A 19,746-nucleotide genomic window follows, 5' to 3' on the forward strand; every position below is an offset into this window, starting at 1 on the left:
GACCTGTTGTGAGAGCTGGCCCCGCTTGTCCCTGCTTATCTTATTATCAGCTGAGGTAAGCGCAATAAACCACCCCCCCAATCACTGCCTTCAGGGTTTCCCAGAGAGTGGTGATCGAGGTCCGGGATTGTCATTCGTTTCAAGGAAGTCCCTGAGCGCCGTGGTAATCTGCTGGACTACAGCAGGGCGATGCAAGAGCGTGTCCCAGAGATGCCAAGTCGTGGGTGGAAGGCGGGTGGATGGAAAAGAAAGCATGAGAACAACCACTGCATGGTCAGACAGTGAACGGGGCAAATTTTTGTCAATTTAGGTATGGGATACGAAACCAGAATGGTCCAGGAAGTAATCTATCCTCGCATACGTGTTATGGGAGTGGGAGTAAATGTGTAATCCCGAATGGTGGGGTGCATGGCCTTCCAGATGTCTATCAGGCCCATCTCTTCCAGCTTTTGTGTCCGTTCCCATGAGAGAGCCCCAGACTGTCCCTGACGTTGACCCGAGCAGTCCATTGCGTTGTCAATGGCTATGTTAAGGTCGCCCTCCATCAGCAACAGTCGATGTGTCAACCTAGTTAACTCGGCCACCGCCCAGCGCAAAAAGCTCTCCTGACAATCATTTGGTGCAAACAGTGAGCCCACTGTAGGGGTGTGTTATCCCAGCGAAAATGAGTAGGCTAATAACCTGCCCCAGATTTCTGCCTGTTTTGGACCAATCTTCCAGGGAAGGCGGTGGACATAACGATGGCCACCCCGCTGACTTGATGGAATAGGAAGAGCAGAGCTGGTGGGGGAACGCCCTGGAGTGGAGCCTATAGGTGTCGCTAGCTTGGAAGACGCAAATGTGGACCTCGGAATGCTCCAGTTAAGAGAGGATGGCGCGCCTATTGAGATGGTTGTTGAGACCCTCACATTTAGTGTGATGATCTGAAGATCCGGGGCCGTCGAAGGGACTATAATGTGAATCCAGAGGCAATTGTAATCTGGGGTGAGGGGGAGTGTGGTAGCCCGTGAAGCAAGTGGCACCGTGGTGTAGCTGTTTGGAACCTGCCCCGGAGGAACCCAGGAGTGGAGGGAGACCAAACATCCCAATACAAACCTAAAAAATGTTCAACACAACGAAGTAAACCTTATAAATGTCCAGGGCAAGAGGCACCATAAGAGAGAGGTGAAAGATGCACTGACACCCCACCTCGCACCCCAACCCGCCAGGGCCCACCACCCATTCAGAAAGATAAAGAGAGAAGGCTGGAAGGAGAGCAGGCTCATATCAAAAACAGTGATCAGGAAATGTGACAAGAATCAGGGCTATGCTCGGGTAGAGGAATCCTCACCGAGGGATGCCAACACCGCCCGGCGCTCTCTGCCATTGACGGACCCGAGCAGGGGAGCGACCCATGGTCTTCTAGTCTCCCCACCCCCCAGCCAGAGGGGATCGCTCTGGGGATTCAGCCGGAATGACCAACAGCTGGCAGGCCTCCTTGGATGAGCAAAGGTGGTGGATCATGCCATGTAAGCAGATGATCAAGCGGAAGGGATGACCCCAGGAGTAGGGAACTCCGATGGAGCGGAGGTGGAACGTAATCGGCCGAAATGCCCTCCTTTTCAGGTGTCGCCTGAGCCTGCGCATGCGCTGCACTGACAAGACATTTAGTGTGTGGGCTTTAAAAAGCCGACCACAGCTTTTTGTTTGGCATAGAGCGTGCAGTTACGCACACAGTTACGAGCAGAGGCGCAATATGGCTTTCTTCTCTCGTCATGGTGCGCGCACATCGCACACCACTCGCCAGCCTGCTTTCACTTTTGACGTCAAGCGCGCACCGCTCGGATGTTTTTTTATTTTCTTTTAGCGTACGGGCGCACACACAACTCCCGGCCTTGTTTTCGAGCACGCATGCACCACTCGTGTGCTTGTTTCCCTGATGCTCTGCTCCGCTGTGCCCTTTTCAAGAGCGTCGCTCCTCGTTTGGCAGTGTAATCACCTGGTGTCAGGACTCAAGTAGTGTCTCCTCTAACGACTGATGCCCCGGCTGACTCTCTCCTTGTGATGTCATAAGTTTCTGTCTCCTCCCTGGCCATCTCCCTGTAGTGGTCATTTGCCTCTGTGGTGCTGTTGTATTTTTTATTGTTTCTGCATCCCTGGCTGTCTCGCTCCTTTCGGGTATAAATATGCTCTACGTCTTTCCTCCATCTGTCTCTTCTTCTGCTGCCCTGTCTCGCTCTCTCTCTTCTTTGTTTTCCCGTATCTAAAGGGTGTTGGTGGGTCATTCAGCAGTCTGAAAAATGTAGGTACATAGGTTTAGTGGTGACTTGTTTGCCGGCTTATCCGCAGAAGCTGTGACCGTAAGAGACAAATTATTCTCTTCTTACATGAATAAAGAGAACTGCTTTCTTTCAACATTTTTTGAAAAAGTATTGGGGTCGGAGGTGATATACAACCTTCTACGCCACTCCTGGGACAATATGCTAGATGAATCCCTACAATACGGGCAGTTGAATTATTCGAAATTAGGTGCGCATAAGAATTCATATACCTGAAGTTGTTCCCTCATGTATTTTGCCTTTGATTGGATGGAACGTCTGCTGGCATAAAACGTTCCACATGCTGCTAGAACAGTGTTTCCCTCATTGTTCAAATGGAACATTTTAACCCTTTGGCAGGAGGGTGTAGGGATTTGCCAAACCTTAGTTACTTGCAGAGTACAAGCTGACTGTAGTATCTAGTTGCGCTTGAGGTAGAAGACCATACAGTAGGATTATTCTGCTCAGCCAAACATATCTCATGTGACATTTATGTTCTACAAAAGTCTTTTGCCTGCAGATGCCCCAGGCCTACAATTTAATGTACATAAAATCATGAAGTCTGGACTGGTAGTGACTGCAGAGGACTGTTATTTTAGAATCTTTTCAAATTTGGGGTCCAAACTCCGAATTCATATGTTAATGATTTTATTCTGATAAAAGGGTTATGAGATGTATATTGTTTAATATTGTATTTAAAGATTGAGAGCCTTATGACACCTCTACGCTCACAGAGAACAATTTAGGAAACCTAATTGGTCAGCTAGTGACCCGTATTCTTCCCCAGCATCAAAAGGTTCCTGTACAGTAGAGGAATTAAATGGGAGGAGATTTCATCAGCAGAAACTAACTTTTCCCTCATTGCTCACATAGCACTAGTTGGGTATTGTATTTCATGAACCCCAGGAGCCATCTTGATTGTTCAGCAGAGATGTGTGTAATTTGTATGAGGTGCAGAAAGGTGGGATCATTGTCTAATAAAGGCCTTGATCTGAGAAGGAGGTCACTGCCACCTTGTTTTGACTGCACATGATGATTAAAACTGTCACAGCCGGAAGACGTGGATGGCATCACATTTTGGAAAGGGGGAGTGTGTCACTCACAAGGACCATCTAGGGATTATTTTAGGAGTTTCTACAAAGTGCGTCGGTCATGAGCACGAAAAGTAAGTCAAGGTACAAGGCCGAGGGACATAATGTCCTGTCTCCACAGAAAAAGAAAACGTGTTACAGATATGGACTGTCATTTCCACACGAAGGTAAATGTCCCGCTATTGGACAGATATGCATAGACTTTGGTAAAGCGAATCATTTTGTGACGACTTCCAACGCGAAGGTAAAAGTAAGTGTGTTGCAGCGTGTAGACAAAATGGCTGACCAAACGCTACATCAGTGACATTCGACGTACTCCCGGTCACACCAATTGAGGCAAATCGACGCAAAATGAAGTTGATCATCGTCTAAATCATCGCGAAAGAATTCCTCCGTGTCTGTTTACAATGAAAGGGACAATGACAATTGTGCAACATTGATGTTTACTTCAAAAAGGCATGCACATATGGGGCTAGTCGAATGTGAGAAAAAAATCCAAAGTGAAGACAATTCAACATGAAGACAGCTGTGTGTCGATAAATATTATGCCGCTGGAGATGTATCACGAAATATCTCCGGTACCACAACTTACGAATTCAAAGACTAAAGTATACTCATGGGCTGACTCAACGCCCTTCAAAAGTCAAATAAAAAATTTGTAACCACAATGAAACTTAAGAAAACTGTGGTGAATGTGCCTATTCATGTACTTCAAGGAACAGCTTCAAGTGCTTGCTGAGTTTCCATAGTGGTGCTGATATGGGACTGATATCCGTGAACTACACTATGAATGCTCCTCATGAAATTGTTAGTCAATTTCTTTCATTATTTCATGGGTCGGGAAAACTCAAAATATGAAAGTAAGGTTACACATAAATGAGAATTTTCATCAAAAACATAGACGAGTTGCGTTTCACTTACAAGAAGCTGTTGAAAAGGAACTTCATTTTTTACTTATACATGGCATCATTGAATGCTCCATTGATACGACACCATGGCTTTCTCCCATTGTAACAGTGCCTAAAAGAGACAGGGAAGGAGCTGTACGCATAAGTGTTGACATGTGTCAGGCCAACAAGACAACTGAGCGAGAGAAACCTCACAGTCTGCACATTGGTGATATAATAACTCAATTGAATGGCGCAGAGTTCTTCTCTCGACTCAACCTGAATAAAGGATCTTACCAATTGGAACTTGAAGAAAACTCCAGATACGTTGCAACCTTTTCTACGCATATTGGTTTGTTTTGCTACAAGCGATTGAATTTTGGTATATCCTCTGCTGCAGAACTTTTCTAAGACCTCATTTGACTTATCATATAGCCTGTAGTAAATGCATTTAACTGTAGTGATATATTGGTATTATGGGGCTGCACAGAAAGAGCATTCCAAAACACTCATGCAAGTATGTCGTTTGCTGAATGATGCAGCCTTAACTCTTAATGCTGACAAATGTGAATTCCACAAAAAAAGCTTGAAATTCTTCAGCCATGTCTTTTGTGATGGGGGTATGAAACCTGATCCAGCTAGAGTACAAGCATTGTCTACTGCAAATCCCCCACAAGGCATTTCTATATTACGATTATTTCTTGGAACGGTCAATTACTGTTCTAGATACATACAAGACTTTGCTATGGTCATTCCACCAGAACTAACCAAAAAGTATGTGTCTTTTCATCGGTCACGTGAGTATGAGAAGAGCATCCAAAAAATCAAAAAAGCCATTGAGAGCACCATTGAAACACCCGACTTTGATCCCAAACTCCATACAGAGGTTGTAGTTGATGCTAGCCCTGTCAGGTTAGGCACAATCCTTGAACAGCACAACGGTCCGCCAAATACCTGGAGACGTATTGTGGTACATGCCAATAAGAGCTAGTCACAAACTAAATGTGCATACTCGCACCCTGAGAAAGAATGTTTGGCACTGGTTTGGGCTTGTGAATAATTTCCATGTGTTTGCGTATGGAAAGCACTTCACATTAGTGGCTGATAACCAAGCATTGTTGATGGTCTGCAGTAGGGACTACCAATTTGCAACCTGCTGTCTGCCACCTCCTTTAGTTCCCTGAAGTGCTCTCCAAGGGTTTGTGTGCTTGCCCCCTTTTCTCGCAAAATCTCAGGGCCATCAAAGACCTTGTTGCCTCTTTTCTCCAAGACTTCTGCTGGGTGAGCCCATTTTACAAGGGCTAGCATGTCGCCAGTGCTCCCTTCTGCACCAAGGTAAAACTTTGTGCATTACAGGACAGTGCACCATGGGCCTACAGTGCAGCGCTCTGACCAGGGAGTGCCTTTGTGCATTCTAGGGAAGTGTTCCATGTTTTACAAACCAGCATGTGGTGAGTGTTTTTTCTCTAGCGTGAACAGCGTTGTTTCGCCTGGAGGCGTTACCAGAGAAACAAACACGTCCTTGAGCCAGCGTGCTCCCTGCAGCTGAATTGTATTGTGAACCTCGCCCCCGGAGTCTGGCAAGATATCGCCACCATCAGATGCCACCAAGAACAAACTAGTGTGGCCCCTCTGGTCGTGAGACTCGAGGAACAACCCCCTGAACACTTGTATTCCCCTGAGGTGGTAAAGTCAGCGTCTAAGGCTGCAGAGCTACAGGAGTTGCACAAAGCCTTCAAGGCAGGCGTTTCGCGACACGTTGTTCTGTAACAGGCCAGCATTTTGAGGCTCATTGCAGCCAGCCTCGCCCTCTGGTTTTAACGAGTATACTGCACGAAGCTCTCAACGTCGGGTCCCACTCCCGAGACATGACAACATTGTTAGCAAGTTACAGATGCCTTGAGGACAGTGACCCTGCACCCACAAAGGTACTGTGAGGCGGGTTGGGTCCAGAAGAGTGGTAAAGCCGCCCTGCTCTCCTTCACGGGTTGCTTGGTTTCCCTTGGGCAAAGAGACGCGATTCTAGCGGCCCCGGCGGGCTCCAAATTCACAAGAGCTTGAGGGGCATTTCTTGTTCAGCATTGTCACTGCTCTGGAGATTACCTCAAGAATGGTGCAGGGCCGACCATAGAGGAGAACTGCTGAAGACTCAAGCTAAATTACTGTTTAGCGTTTAGTAGGTGCTCCTGCGCCGTACGTTTTGTTTCTAAATGCAATCACTTCAACAACGTTCACTACAGTTACCGTATGAAGTGCAATAGGAGCTCAGGTGCGCTGGACCTATGTTTTCATAGTAATTTGTGTTTGTCTCTGTCAAACGTGCATTATTTGCACTAACGGTGTGATTTAAGTCATTTTGGTCTTGTTTGATTTACAATATAGAATGTATTTTTACATAATCCTGCGTGGATTCCCTTTTGTGGTTTACTCACTGTGTTGCTGCACGAGTGTGTTGCACAAATGCTTTTCACATTGCCTCTTTAAACTAGCCTGACTGCTCTGCGCCAAGCTACCAGAGGGTGAGCGCAGGTTATCTCAGGTGTGTTTCTGGCTCACCCTGACTAGAGTGGTGGATTCTGCCTGGCTTAGGTGCCTACCCTAGCCAACCAGAAACCCCATGTCGAACAGTGGTTCTTGTGAACCACTTGATTTCCCAGCATGCTCCTGCTGCAGGACCAGGTCAACGCACTTTATGTAGGAGGACTAGCCACCATTTGTGTCTCAAAGGGAAGTATGACTCTTTTTCCTAGAACATAAATTTTTTTCCCTGAATTGTAACTGTTCACTTCTCCATATTATAACAATGCAGCTTTTTCAAGAAATATTTTCTTCATGTTATTTTCAATGTTTTTTCTATTTTGCAGAACAACAATCACATCTAGAAAATATGAATGGGAAAGAAAGCCATAAAGGTTCCGGAGGCAAGATGAACTTTACTCAAAATATCTACGTAAGGAAACAGCGCAGAATGCACATGAGGGAGAGACTCTATGCTTGTAATGTGTGTGAGAAAGGATTTATCAATGAGACTCTTCTTGTGAGGCACAAAAAAGGACACACCAGCCTCAGGCCATATCAATGCGAAACATGTAAAAAGTGTTTCACTCAAAAGACAACTTTTTTACAGCATCAAAGAACACACACTGGAGAGAGGCCTTATCACTGCACAGTGTGTTCCAAGCGCTTTGCTTATAAGAAAGGTCTTGTACGGCATCAACGCGTACACATAGGAGAGAGACCTTATCACTGTACTGTATGTGTCAAGAGCTTCACTCAAAAGTACATTCTCCATGAGCATCAACGCATACACACAGGAGAAAAGCCTTATCACTGCACTCTGTGTTCCAAGCGCTTTTCTTATAAGGCGACCCTTGTACAGCATCAAAGCGTACACACTGGAGAGAGGCCGTATCACTGCACAGAGTGTTCCAAGCGCTTTGCTTATAAGAAAGGCCTTGTACAGCATCAACGCATACACACAGGAGAAAAGCCTTATCACTGCACCCTGTGTGAGAAGAGCTTCAGTCAAAAGGCGTATCTACTACAGCACCAAAGCAAACACACAGGAGAGAAACCTTATCATTGCACTGTGTGTTTCAAAACCTTTTCACAGAAGAGAAACCTTGTACTGCATCAAAGAACTCACACAGGAGAGAGGCCTTATCACTGTACTGTATGTGCCAAGAGCTTCACTCGAAAGGAAATTCTAATTCAGCATCAACGCATACACACAGGAGAAAAGCCTTATCACTGCACCATGTGTGAGAAGAGCTTCAGTCAAAAGGCAAATCTTCTTCAGCACCAAAGAAAACACACAGGGGAGAAACCTTATCATTGATTGCACTGTGTGTTCAAAGAGCTTTTCTTGTAAGGCAACCCTTGTACGGCATCAAAGCGTACACACAGGAGAGAGACTCCATCATTGCACTGTGTGTTCCTAAACCTTTTCACAGAAGAGAAACCTTGTACTGCATCAAAGAACTCACACAGGAGAGCGGCCTTACCACTGCACTCTGTGTTCCAAGCGCTTTGCTTATCAGGGATCCCTTGTACGGCATCAAAGCATACACACATGAGAGAAGCCTTTGTACTGCACTGTGTGCGAGAAGAGCTTAAATCAAAAGTCAAGTCTCGTAACTCTCAGGGGATTCGTTTCTTTTCTTGACCAACTCCTCTCTGCTGTTTTTTTTAACAATTATTTTTTATTAACATTTTAAAGATCACACGTGCACATTTGACCACCTTGTAGTCCCACTGCACAACATAGTTCTTGTATGATACAGAAAGTAGTCCAAAGCATTCAGTGGTAAGTGGTGCTCTTTAGTATACCTTTCTGCTGCTGACAGTCATTCGATAGACCTATCCGCACACACATCTGCTCCACGTGACCTATTGTCCGTACATTCTTCAGCTGCATACATTCGTTCGTCCTATGCAGGGGTCTGGTGTTACCGCAGCCCCATTCCATAGCCCACCATGCTGCAGCCTGCAATCCTCTTTTAGTATCCTGCGTCCAGCATCGCCCCTCTGCGTGCCCTTCCTCCTCGGCATTTTCGCCTTTGTCCACTAAGTATGCCTTATAAAGGGCCCAGTAGTCCCTAGGGCAGTTCTGCACAGACTGAAGCTCATTAAAAGTGTCTAACTACTCATTGCAGTATACCATGTCCGAGTGCCGATCCCCCAATTTTGGAGCTGGGCCCCTTGCCCAGCGCATCACTACTCTGCGCTTAGCTAATAATAGTCCAATAGCTACTAGCTTCCTGACCGATTTTCCTAGGTCCTTATCGTATCCCAATAAAGCTAGCATTGGTTTCATCTGTATAGTGAGGCTGTTCTAGCCGTCAATGCCTGGAAAACTCCCTCCCAGAATTGAAGTATCGCTGGACAGTACCAAACAGCATGTATAAACCCTTCTTCCTGCTCACTGCATCGCAGGCAGTTTGCAGATTCCCGTAGGCCATATCGGTACAATCTTTCCTGCGTATAATACACACGGTTTATGTACTTAAAGTGTATCAACTGGTGTCCCCATTTACAGATCCCTCCTTCGTTCTAGCGCAGCAGGACTGCCATATCTTATCTTCTACGGGCCTACCCAAGTCTCTCGGCTAGTCCGATCTTGCTTTAGTCACACTGGGTCTGCGCTTGCCTGTGCGTAAGCATAGAGCACTCTTACTAACTTGTCTGGGGCTTCTTCTGTTTCAGGGCAGAACGTGCCGGCATGTTTGGTGGCTCTTGCAAGTCTTGTCCTAATAGTTCTCTAAATTCATGGCAGTAATATCGAGTCAGGGCTGATGGCGGGTGATTTGCTCAGGGATATTCCTCCAATTCCCAACCTTTACTGTGTGAAAAAGATCTCCCATCTTTGTTACCCCTTGCGTTTGCAGGGCAGTTCTCATATTTGTTACCAGTACTAACGAGAGCCAGGTGCACTGCTCCAGTATAACATGCGGGAATACAAGCGTGTGCCCCTTGTTTATCTCACAAGCTCCACCGTGCATGTGATGTAGTGTTCAGTAGATCAAAGACTTCAATTTGGCGGGTTGGAGCCTTGAAAAGTTTCTGTGGGAGTGTGTTGGGGTGTGCAGCGTCTCTCTCCAAGCACTGATTAGGCAGATCGTGTGGGCCATGAATCCAGTAGTAGGCGAAGGAGCTTTGCACCACTTTATAGTACAATTCTAGGTCTGGCGCATTAAGACCCCCCCATGTCATAAGGTAGAGTGAGGACCTCCCACCGAACCTTTGGCTGCTTTCCCGCCCATGCTAATTTTGTCAGAAAACTGCATAATGTCTCAAAAATTGCTTTAGGCAGGAGAATAGGTATGTTCAGAAACAGAAACCTAGGGAGGACTACCATTTTCATAAGAGCTATGCGCCCAATGAGAGAGAATGGTAGTTTGACCCAGCGGTTCACATCTTCTAACATTTGTATTGCCTTACCGTAGTTCTCAAATATGACTATTGCTGGATCTGTATGAATCTGTATTCCCAAATACCATACTGCTTCTGTGGTCTATCGTACGGGGAATTCCAATACTGGTGGCATCGTGGATGGGGTAAGTGGAAAAATGATGGACTTATCCCAATTATCCTTTAGCCCTGAAAGACCCCCAAATCGTACCACTTCTCTTAACATAGGCGTAAAATTCTTCCCTGGTTCCCGAACATACAGCAACATGTTGTCAGCGTATGCTGATATGACTAGTCTGTAGCTCGGGGATCGCAGCCCTCTGTGATCATGATATTCTTGGAGCACGCACGCCAGCAGCTCAACTATGAGAGCGTATAGCAGGGGCGATAGTGGGCAGCTTCTTGTAATCGAACTTTGGGATGTGGTTATTGCACCAATACGAATATGTGCCACCAGTTTGTTGTGCAGTGTCCTAACCAATTGTTGAAATACTTCTCCCACACCAAACGTCTCAAGTTTGCTCTCATGAATACCCACTTGCCTTTTCGGCATACAAAAAGACTGCGGCCGCTTCTGGGTCCAGGATCTGTACTGCATCCAGCAGCGTCCTAAGATTAGTATTCAGACTCCGACCCGGGACAAATCCCGACTGCTCTGGCACCACCACCCTTGGTAATATCAACGTCAGCCTATCGGCAAGTACTTTAGCGTATATTTTCACGTCAACATTTAATAACGATAAAGGCCCACAGGAGAAGCACACATTGGGAGGTTTACCAGGTTTAGGTATTGCAACTACTATAAAGGCCTCGCGCATCAAAGGTGGCATTATTCCGGTCTATGCCATTTCTTCATAGAGTGTGACTAAGTGTGGTATCAGGACATCTTAATATGCTTTATAAATAGCCACAGTTATGCCATCCATCCCCGGTGCTTTCCCAGGTTGCATACCCGCCAGTGCTGCACTGATCTCCTCCGGGTCCAGCAGAGCCATCAGATGCTCCCACGTCATTTTAATGTTCTCCAAATGGTCATTTATGGCTGCCTCATCTGGGGTTATTCAAGACCTATTTAACTCAGCATAGTATTTGCGAAATCTCTCGGCTATATGGTGCGGCTCATGTAGGGGTTGGTCATCCTCATCTAACTCTTCCAACAGAGTCTCTACCTCTCTCCTAGGGTGCCCCCTAGCGTTGCCCCTGGGTGTTCCCTTTTCCGTATGGTCTGGCTACCGAATACTGTCCCTTGTGCTGAAACTCCTAGGCTGCTATTTCATTGTCCTCTTCTAGTCCAACCTGGATGTACCTTAACGTTTGTTTATCTCCCAACCGTTGTTGTTTCGTTTCTAGTGCTGATATTTCTTTTTCTAGGAGTGTTCACCTACTCCGGGGGATTTCAGTACCCCTGAGTGCTTTGATATAACCATCCCCCCAATATAAACTTTGAATGTTTCCCAGACCGTAGCAAATGTATCCACCGAGCCAACATTGTCTGAAAAATCTCACTTATTAGCTGGCTGAATTCCTTTTTAAAGGCGGAGTCTAGGAGAGAGTACGATGGGAATCGCCAAGTAAAGGCAGAGGTCTGGCATTGTCAGAGCTCCATGGTCAATATCACTGGCGAGTGATACTAATATGTTCGGGAAGAGGTTCACGTTGGGTAACCCTAGGCACTAGGCTCTTAAAGATTAACCAATTAACAAAGTGAATATACCTGACCCGTATTTAAGCAATGTCTCCATATATCCACCATCCCCAAACAGTCCATTAAATCTGTGATAGTTTTTGCAGCCGCTGCCTGTCTGCGGGTCGGGTCCATTGATCTATCCATAGCAGGTTCCAGGAGGCAATTAAATTCGCCCCTCTAAATCTGAGGCAGGCCATCATCCTGGTGCAGGTAGGTGCTGAGTGTGTGGTAAAACTGCGGTTCATCATAGTTAGGACCATAGAGTCCAACCAACAGGACTGCTACGTCTTCCTTGTAACAACGGGCCACCACAAATCTACCGCTTGGGTCAATGCGTACATTTTTTATCGTCACCCCGTGCCCTCTCCCTCAGCCACTCTGCCTCTGCCACCCTTCCCTTCCCCCCCTCTCCTAGGATCCCCCCCACCCCCGCCCAACTCGGCGTCCACTACGTCGGCCTTTCTTTTAAATACCAGATCGGCAGTCAAGCATCATCTTGAATTATTTGTGTTTCTCGACTCTCACAAGCCTGACTTCTGGTTTCTGACTGAGACTTGGTTCTGTCCAGACTCCCTGCCCAATGTACTCGCGGCCCTCCCCTCCTCCTACTATGTCCTGCGGGCCGATCGACCGGCAGGCAAGGCAGGAGGCGGGGTTTCCCTGATCGTCCGCTCTGACCTTCACTTCCAATTGCTCTCCTCCGCGGCCATCACGTCAGTCGACTGCCTGGTGATGCGATCTGCCTCCTTTCAAGTCCCCATTACCTGCGTCCTTGTCTACCGCCCCCCCCCAATCAACTCCTTTTTTTATTACTCGGTTCCAGGAGTTGCTCGCTACGTTAGCAGTCAACAACTCCTCTGTTTTAGTCCTTAGAGATTTTAATTTCTGGCCATTTGACCCCGCGGAAGATGCGGTGTCTAAAGATTTCACCGATCTTCTTCATAGTCTAAATTTTGTCCCGCACGTTCATACACCCACCCATGTCCGGGGAGCATACACTGGACCAAATCTGGTCTCTCAACGTTCCAGTCACGTCCCCTATTATTACGCCTTGCCTCTGGTCCGATCACTTTTTGATCTTGTTTTTCCTTGTCCTTAGCCTTGCCAAGCGCCCCTCCTTTCCTAAGAACACCTGGGCCCGCAATTGGAATAAGGTTGATATGCCCTCCCTTTGCTCTTCCCTTCAAAGTTATTGCCCTGCCCTAGAGGAGCTTGTCCCCTCTTCTCAAGTAGTTGCCATTAATGAATGGCTTTCCAGGGCATGTGACCAAGTGGCTCCCTTGAGACGCGTCACAGTCAGACGCGCCCACAATGCCAACAAATGGTTCACTGATGACCTTAAGGAGAAAAATTGGTTGTGCGTCAGGTTGAGCGCGCCAGGAGGTGCGCCTATTGGCCGACCTTAAAAGCACATTATTCCCTTGTACTCAATATATATAAAAAGGCCATCCTCCTTGCCAAGACGGACTACTTTTCGGGAAAAATTCTCTCTGCTGAAAATCAGCCCAGGGACATTTTTGGCTTCGTCAGATAGAGCCTCTCTTAAATCTTCCCCCTCCCAACTTCTCTGCAAATTTTTTTTCATTGAAAAAATTGCAATCATCAAGGCTAATATACCACTGCCCTCTCCCTCCTTCGTTGCCCTCAGCCTCCACCCAACAGACTCCACCTGGATTATATACCTCCTTTGACCAGGGAAACCTTCTTTCCCTTGCTGGCCCGGATCAAATCTGGTTCCCCCTCTGATGCCTACCCTGCTTTTGTATTGAGAGAGATCTTCCTAGCTTGCCCTGCGCCCCCCCTTGTTTTTTCTTAATGACTCCCTCAAACAAGGCACTGTCCCCAGCCATCACAAATCGGCAACAATAATCCCTATTTTAAAAAAAAACGGAGCGGACCCCTCCTCCCTTTCTAACTACCGCCCCCTCTCCCTCCTCCCCTACTTGGGCAAATTCCTGGAGTGCCACATTACTACAATCCTCAGCTCCTTTGTCGATGACAATGGCTGTTTAGCCCCCTGCCAGGCTGGCTTCCGTCCACTCCACTCCACCGAGAAAGTGGTGGTCTCAGTCATGGACGAGCTCAGGGAGGGGATGGACGTCAACCCACCCCAGGCTCTGGTCCTCCTTGATTTGTCCGCCGCCTTTGACACAGTAGATAATTCCATCCTTCTTACCCGTGTCGAGGCGGCAGGCATCAGGGTGCCTGTCCTGGCTTGGCTTACTTCTTTTTTGAATGACCGTGCAAGGTGCAATGTGGTGTCCCCCAGGGTTCCTCCCTCTCTCCTCTTCTGTTCAACCTGTACATCTTCCCTGTTATTTTTGCTTTACAGCAGTTGGAGGTCACGGTTTTTAACTATGCCGATGACCTCCAGCTCATTTTCAACTTTTCACACTCCCATCCACAGTTTTCAATCAGTTATGATTTTTATCAGGGACTGGATGAACTCCAACCACCTTAAACTTAACCCAGATAAAACAGAGCTAGTTCTCACTGGTGGTACATCCAGTCCCTGGACCCCCACGTTTTGGCCCCCCTCCCTTGGTTCCCCCCCTCACCTTCCCACTCAGTCAAAACACTTGGTTTCACGCTGAATCAACACCTCACCCTGCACTCCCAGATCAGCACGGTGGTCTCATCTTGTTTTTTCACCCTTCGCACCATTAGAAAGATTTCCAGATTCTTTTCTTTTCCTGCCTTAAAACTTATCTTTATGGCGATGGTTCTATCGCGCCTAGATTACGGTAACATCTTGTACAATGGCGCTCTCGCCTATGCCCTTCGGCGTCTTCAATTGGTCCAGAACCAAGCTGCTCGCCTCATTTATGGTCTCCCCAAGTCGCACCACATCACTCCCCTACTAAAGGCCTTGCACTGGCTCCCCATTAGAGAGCGGGCTCTCTTCAAGCTGGGATCCACAACGTTCAGGCCCGTGCTGGAACTGCCCCAGCTTTTATAAACTCGGAAATTAATAACCTCAGTCCCGCTCGAGAATTACGCTCTTCCACCCAGTCCCTCCTTTCTGTGCCGCGATGCAGGAGGAGCAAGTTGGGGGGCATGAAATTTGCTGTTCTCTGCCCCACTTTTTGGAATTCCCTTCCCCCCCACTATTAGATCTATATCCTCGTACTCTGAGTTCCGAAAGGCGCTCAAAACTTTTCTTTTTCTGCAAGCATTCTCGCCTTAGTCCCTGGTCCTCTGTCTCCCATGCTTCTGCATCTCCCAGCGCCAAGAAACCGCCAGGTATACGTGCGCTTAATAAATGTTTTTAAATTCAATTCAATTCAAATTTATTGTCAGCCCAGATAAGGACCCCCCTAGGATGTGAGGTAAATCCAGATGCAATAAATTGACATGTACTCGTTTCGCCCTCTTTCTCATTGGCTCAAAGTCTGGTTGAACAAGGGTATCACCCTAAATAGAGAGATCCTAAGGGATTGTTTGGCTCTGGACCATGCCCACTACATCCCTTGGTTAAAATACATCCGGGATGGATATAGGACTCCTTTTAGGGCGGATCTCTATAGGAATCCGAATTCAAAGAAAGAAAAGATCTTTATTGGGCCAAGGAGATTTTTTTTTAGACAGCGGCTGGTGAACAGGGAAGAGCGTGAGTTAATGAAGCCCAGTGTATGTAAATCTATTATTCTTAAGACGTACCCACAATAGACCCGTACCTCCTAGGACTTCCCAAAACGCATGACAGTTTTTTATTAACCGCGGCGGCAATTTAGCTGCAAGACACAGAAACACATCATCTGAAAAAACGAAACTCTTTTAGGAAATGCAAGATGGATGAAAGCATGTGAAATGTGAACGGGGACTGCTCTGCTGACCTGGGGGACGTTAGAGTTTTTACGTCATCTCTGAGAAATGAAGTTAAGAGCATAAACATGAATTTTTAAAGCCCTAGGTGGGTCAAAGGTGTAAAGAAACTGCAGAGGCTCATGGGATTGTCCAGGCCAGCAGTGGTATGAGATCGGCCAGCGCTAATGATGAAGGGGAATGGAGTGGTATTGTATAAGAGGAGTGACAATATCAGGAGAGTTGAGGGAGTGTTAGTGAAATTAAATTAAATTGAATTAATTGTAATTGGTACAGACCTCTTCCGAGATCCAGAATATGTTAAAATAGTACATACAGATTTTCAATTCCATAGAACCACGATATATCACGAAATACATTATATACAAAAGAGAGTCTTCTTCTTAATTTAAACATCTCTAAAATAGCGGGAGAAATGCTTTAAAAAAATTAAAAACTTTGTGACTTACAAATTTATCCTGTGGGGGTCTTATAAGACCAAGCAGATCCATTGTTCTAAAAATATTATAGTTTGTGCAAATCGGTTTTATGAATCGATTGCGGGCATCGACCAAGCTGCTATTTGGACAGACAAATAGGACATGTACCAGATGTTGGATTCCTCCGCTACGCAAATCACATTGGCCGGTTTTATCAAAATTACCGCCCCATTTTTTGTTATATCTTTTAGCGGTAATGTCCTCAGTCTTAGCATCAGGATGCAACACCTAACCTTATGGTCCAGTGTAAAACTCAAATATTTTGGGATCTCTTTATACTCCACCTTGGCTAGTGAGAGCTTACAATGCGATAACTGTTGACAATCAAGTTTATCCATTTCATAGCTGAAGGTCGGACTAGAGTTTTTCTGAAAAATCTTTAGGTGTACTGAGATCAACTTTATAAAAGATTCTTGGAGCACTGGAAGTGCTCCAAAGCAATCTCTATATTTCCTTTAAACGTATTTATTCCTGGCCCAACCTTAAAGTTGCTCGACATATAATTGCTTTCAATGTTCCTTCAGGTGCATGCAATATGTTATAAGCCCACCTGACAAGGTTTGCCAAGGCTCTTGTATATGCACTCACTACCCCTAATTCCAGTTGAGGTGCGTGAACAGGAGTGGCTTGACTTGTAGTAGTAAGTGTAGGAACTGGGGTCACCAGTTCCCCGGGGGGTAGCTTGGCACGAGCCGGTAGGCACCCGAAAGCTTCGGTGTAAAGTGACCACACAGCACACACATCCACTGAGAAAATGAAATGCACACAATGACGGAGCCCACACCTGTCGGTATGATTCAAATCAATAAATTTTATCTACGGTCAGAAGCAGGTTACTCAATAACCACGGGATCTCTGGTCCATCAAAGCATTTCATCAAAGGTGTAACATTTCATTACTTTAGCAATAACATTCCTTTGAGTCAGGAATCAGCATATCATTAAACAAGAACAATGTTTTCACAAAGACATGGGAACCCGAAAGGTATGCCATAGGGACATTGGGCAGTATCAATTTACAAAAAACAGTGGTCCCTACATGTGGACAAGATAACATACAAAAACCAATAATCATACACCTGATAAGTAGTATGTCTTTTGTCCAGCCGGGCCCCCTCAGCGGTATTTCCGGCCTTGGCAGGGAGTAGGCGGATCAGGGGAGGCCTGCGCGGCTCTGGCGCTCTTCCTGGGCCTCCCTACAGCCCGACGTTGCTTCGGTCTTCCGGGACTTCCCTCAGGGCGCCTCGCGGGCCCGGGACCAATCCGGTCGCGGCCCCGTGGGGGTGTAGAGCCGGCCGCCAATGGCAGTGCGGCCGACTAGGGGCGCAATCACCCGGCCCAACCAGCAGTGCGGGGAAATACGGGGGCACGGCCAGGGACGCGGCATTCGTCCCCCACCACGTAACAGGGATGATAGTAGCTTCGGGCCCAGCGCGGCCTAGTTGGAGTTCGCGGTTGCCTCTCTCAGGCTCCGGGAGCCGCCGCAGGGACCTCACTCAATCGGACCGGACGCGGCCCACAGCAGCACAGTGGCGGCCCTCACCTGGCTGCGGGGGCCGCCTGGGCGATTGATGGCAATGTCAGCACCTCAGTGCAGCGCCAGTGAGTCTTCGAGCTGCGGCGGTGAGTGGGGCTAGTCAGCGCCTCAAGGGAGGTCGCGCTGCGGGGCACAGGCACAGCGCTAGACGGCGCACCAGCAGGTCGGGGATTGCAGCGCTTGAGGCAGTTCATGCAGCTTAAGCCAGACAGTCTATGCTATGTAAGAAGTACCAAACTCCCCTTAGATTCATATGCCGAAAGGAAGCTGACAAGGGAGGACGTCGTGCTGAATTCACCGATTCACTAGTAAGTACTCTGGGGATTGAGGAAGGACAGGGCTATTGGACCTCACGGCCGCATTTGACACTTTGTCTCCTGCCATTTTAACATCTCGGCTTAGGGAGGCTGGTGTCACCGGTTCGGCCCTGAGTCTCCTCAACTCCTTTCTCCTTAATAGGGAACAGAGAGTGATGCTCGGCAACCACCTCTCCCCAGCTAAGTCTTTGCAATGTGGGGTGCCACAGGGGTCGGCACTAAGTCCGACCCTGTTCAACATCTACGTGGCCCCCCTTGCTAGGCTAGTAAGATCGCAGGGGATGGAGGTGGTTTCATACGCCGACGACACCCAGATTATGGTCTCACTCACTCAGTCCTCTGTTATAACATCTGCCTCTAGCTTCAGGTCCTGTATGCAACATGTTGCAGATTGGATGGTTACCAACTTCTTGAAGCTAAATGGCGACAAGACTGAGATTCTGATTTTTGGAAAGGACCAAGACATCTGGTCGAGTGAGTGGTGGCCCCCTTCTCTTGGCATCTGCCCCACTCCCTCTCAGTCTGCCAGAAATCTGGGTGTAGTGTTCGACACCTCACTCTCGATGTCCCTTCAGGTGAATCGGACTGTTTCGACCTGCTGGGGCGTGATCAGGACGCTCAACAGAATTCGCAGCTATTTGTCTCTCGAAGCACGCAAGCAGATTGCAGTCGCCCTTGTTGGTTCCAGGTTGGATTATTGCAACTCTCTTTACATGGAATCCAACAAGGGCCTTATACACCGACTGCAAATAGTGCAGAATGCCGCTGCACGCTTTGTCCTGGATCTTCCCAGGGCCTCCTCTGCCACTGCTGCGAGGAGAGACCTTCACTGGCTGCCCATTCAACACAGAATTAATTTCAAAATTCTGTGCTTGACCTATAGAGCACTCGAGGATGGATCTAATGGCGCTATCAGCTCTCTGCTTACCCGTTACCATCCCACACGGTGTTTGCGCTCTTCGGGACTATTCCAACTTGTTGTCCCTCGCTTTAAGCTCACCAGATGGGGAGCCAGGGCCTTCTCCGTTGTTGCTCCACAGCTTTGGAACATCTTGCCAATGGAGATCAAGACCCTACCCTCTTTAGTCTTGTTTAAAAAGGCCCTTAAAACGTGGTGCTTTTCGAGAGCTTATACAGGTTGAGCTGCTGGGTCTATGTTATGAGCTTGATTTGGAATTAGGCGCCTTGACGCCCATTGGGCTATGTTTGCGCATGATAAAACCCCTTTTTTTACAGGGAGGAGCAACCTGGTAGAATAGCTTGCTAGAATGCTTTAATATTAAAAACTACCCTTTGACTTTTCCACAGTTTGGAACAATTTGTTAAAAAATTCCAAGACAGTGGACCTTGATTAAATTATACAAGATCAAGAGGAACTAAGAGAGGGGTACCAAGAAACCTTACCAATTACTAAAGACACAACTAAGGTAAGAACTCCCTCTACTTAGTGACAATACTCACGAAATTAACATATTAAATAGTGATGAGAAATATCCTGACTACATTACAGATCCAAACTCAGGAATCTTGGACCTTTTTAACTAAAAGACGTCCCCCCTACCCCAAAGAGGAGAAAAGAACCATTAGCGGTAAGAATAATATGCAATTAGGTGATAAAGAAATAACCAACAAAAATAACTAAAAAATTAAGATAACCTCTCTCTTTAATAGAAATCTACACAGCTTATACAAACCTTACAGAGAAGAAGCAAGAAAA

General features: G+C 47.0%; 1 pseudogene; it reads left to right on the forward strand.

The window, feature by feature from the left end:
- The window catches only part of LOC144806604 (uncharacterized), a 129,583-nt pseudogene that overhangs the window by 40,426 nt on the left and 69,411 nt on the right, over positions 1-19,746 (forward strand).

Source organism: Lissotriton helveticus (genome assembly GCF_964261635.1).
Source record: "Lissotriton helveticus chromosome 1_1 unlocalized genomic scaffold, aLisHel1.1 SUPER_1_unloc_9, whole genome shotgun sequence".
In the NCBI taxonomy this organism is placed as follows: Eukaryota; Metazoa; Chordata; class Amphibia; order Caudata; family Salamandridae; genus Lissotriton; species Lissotriton helveticus.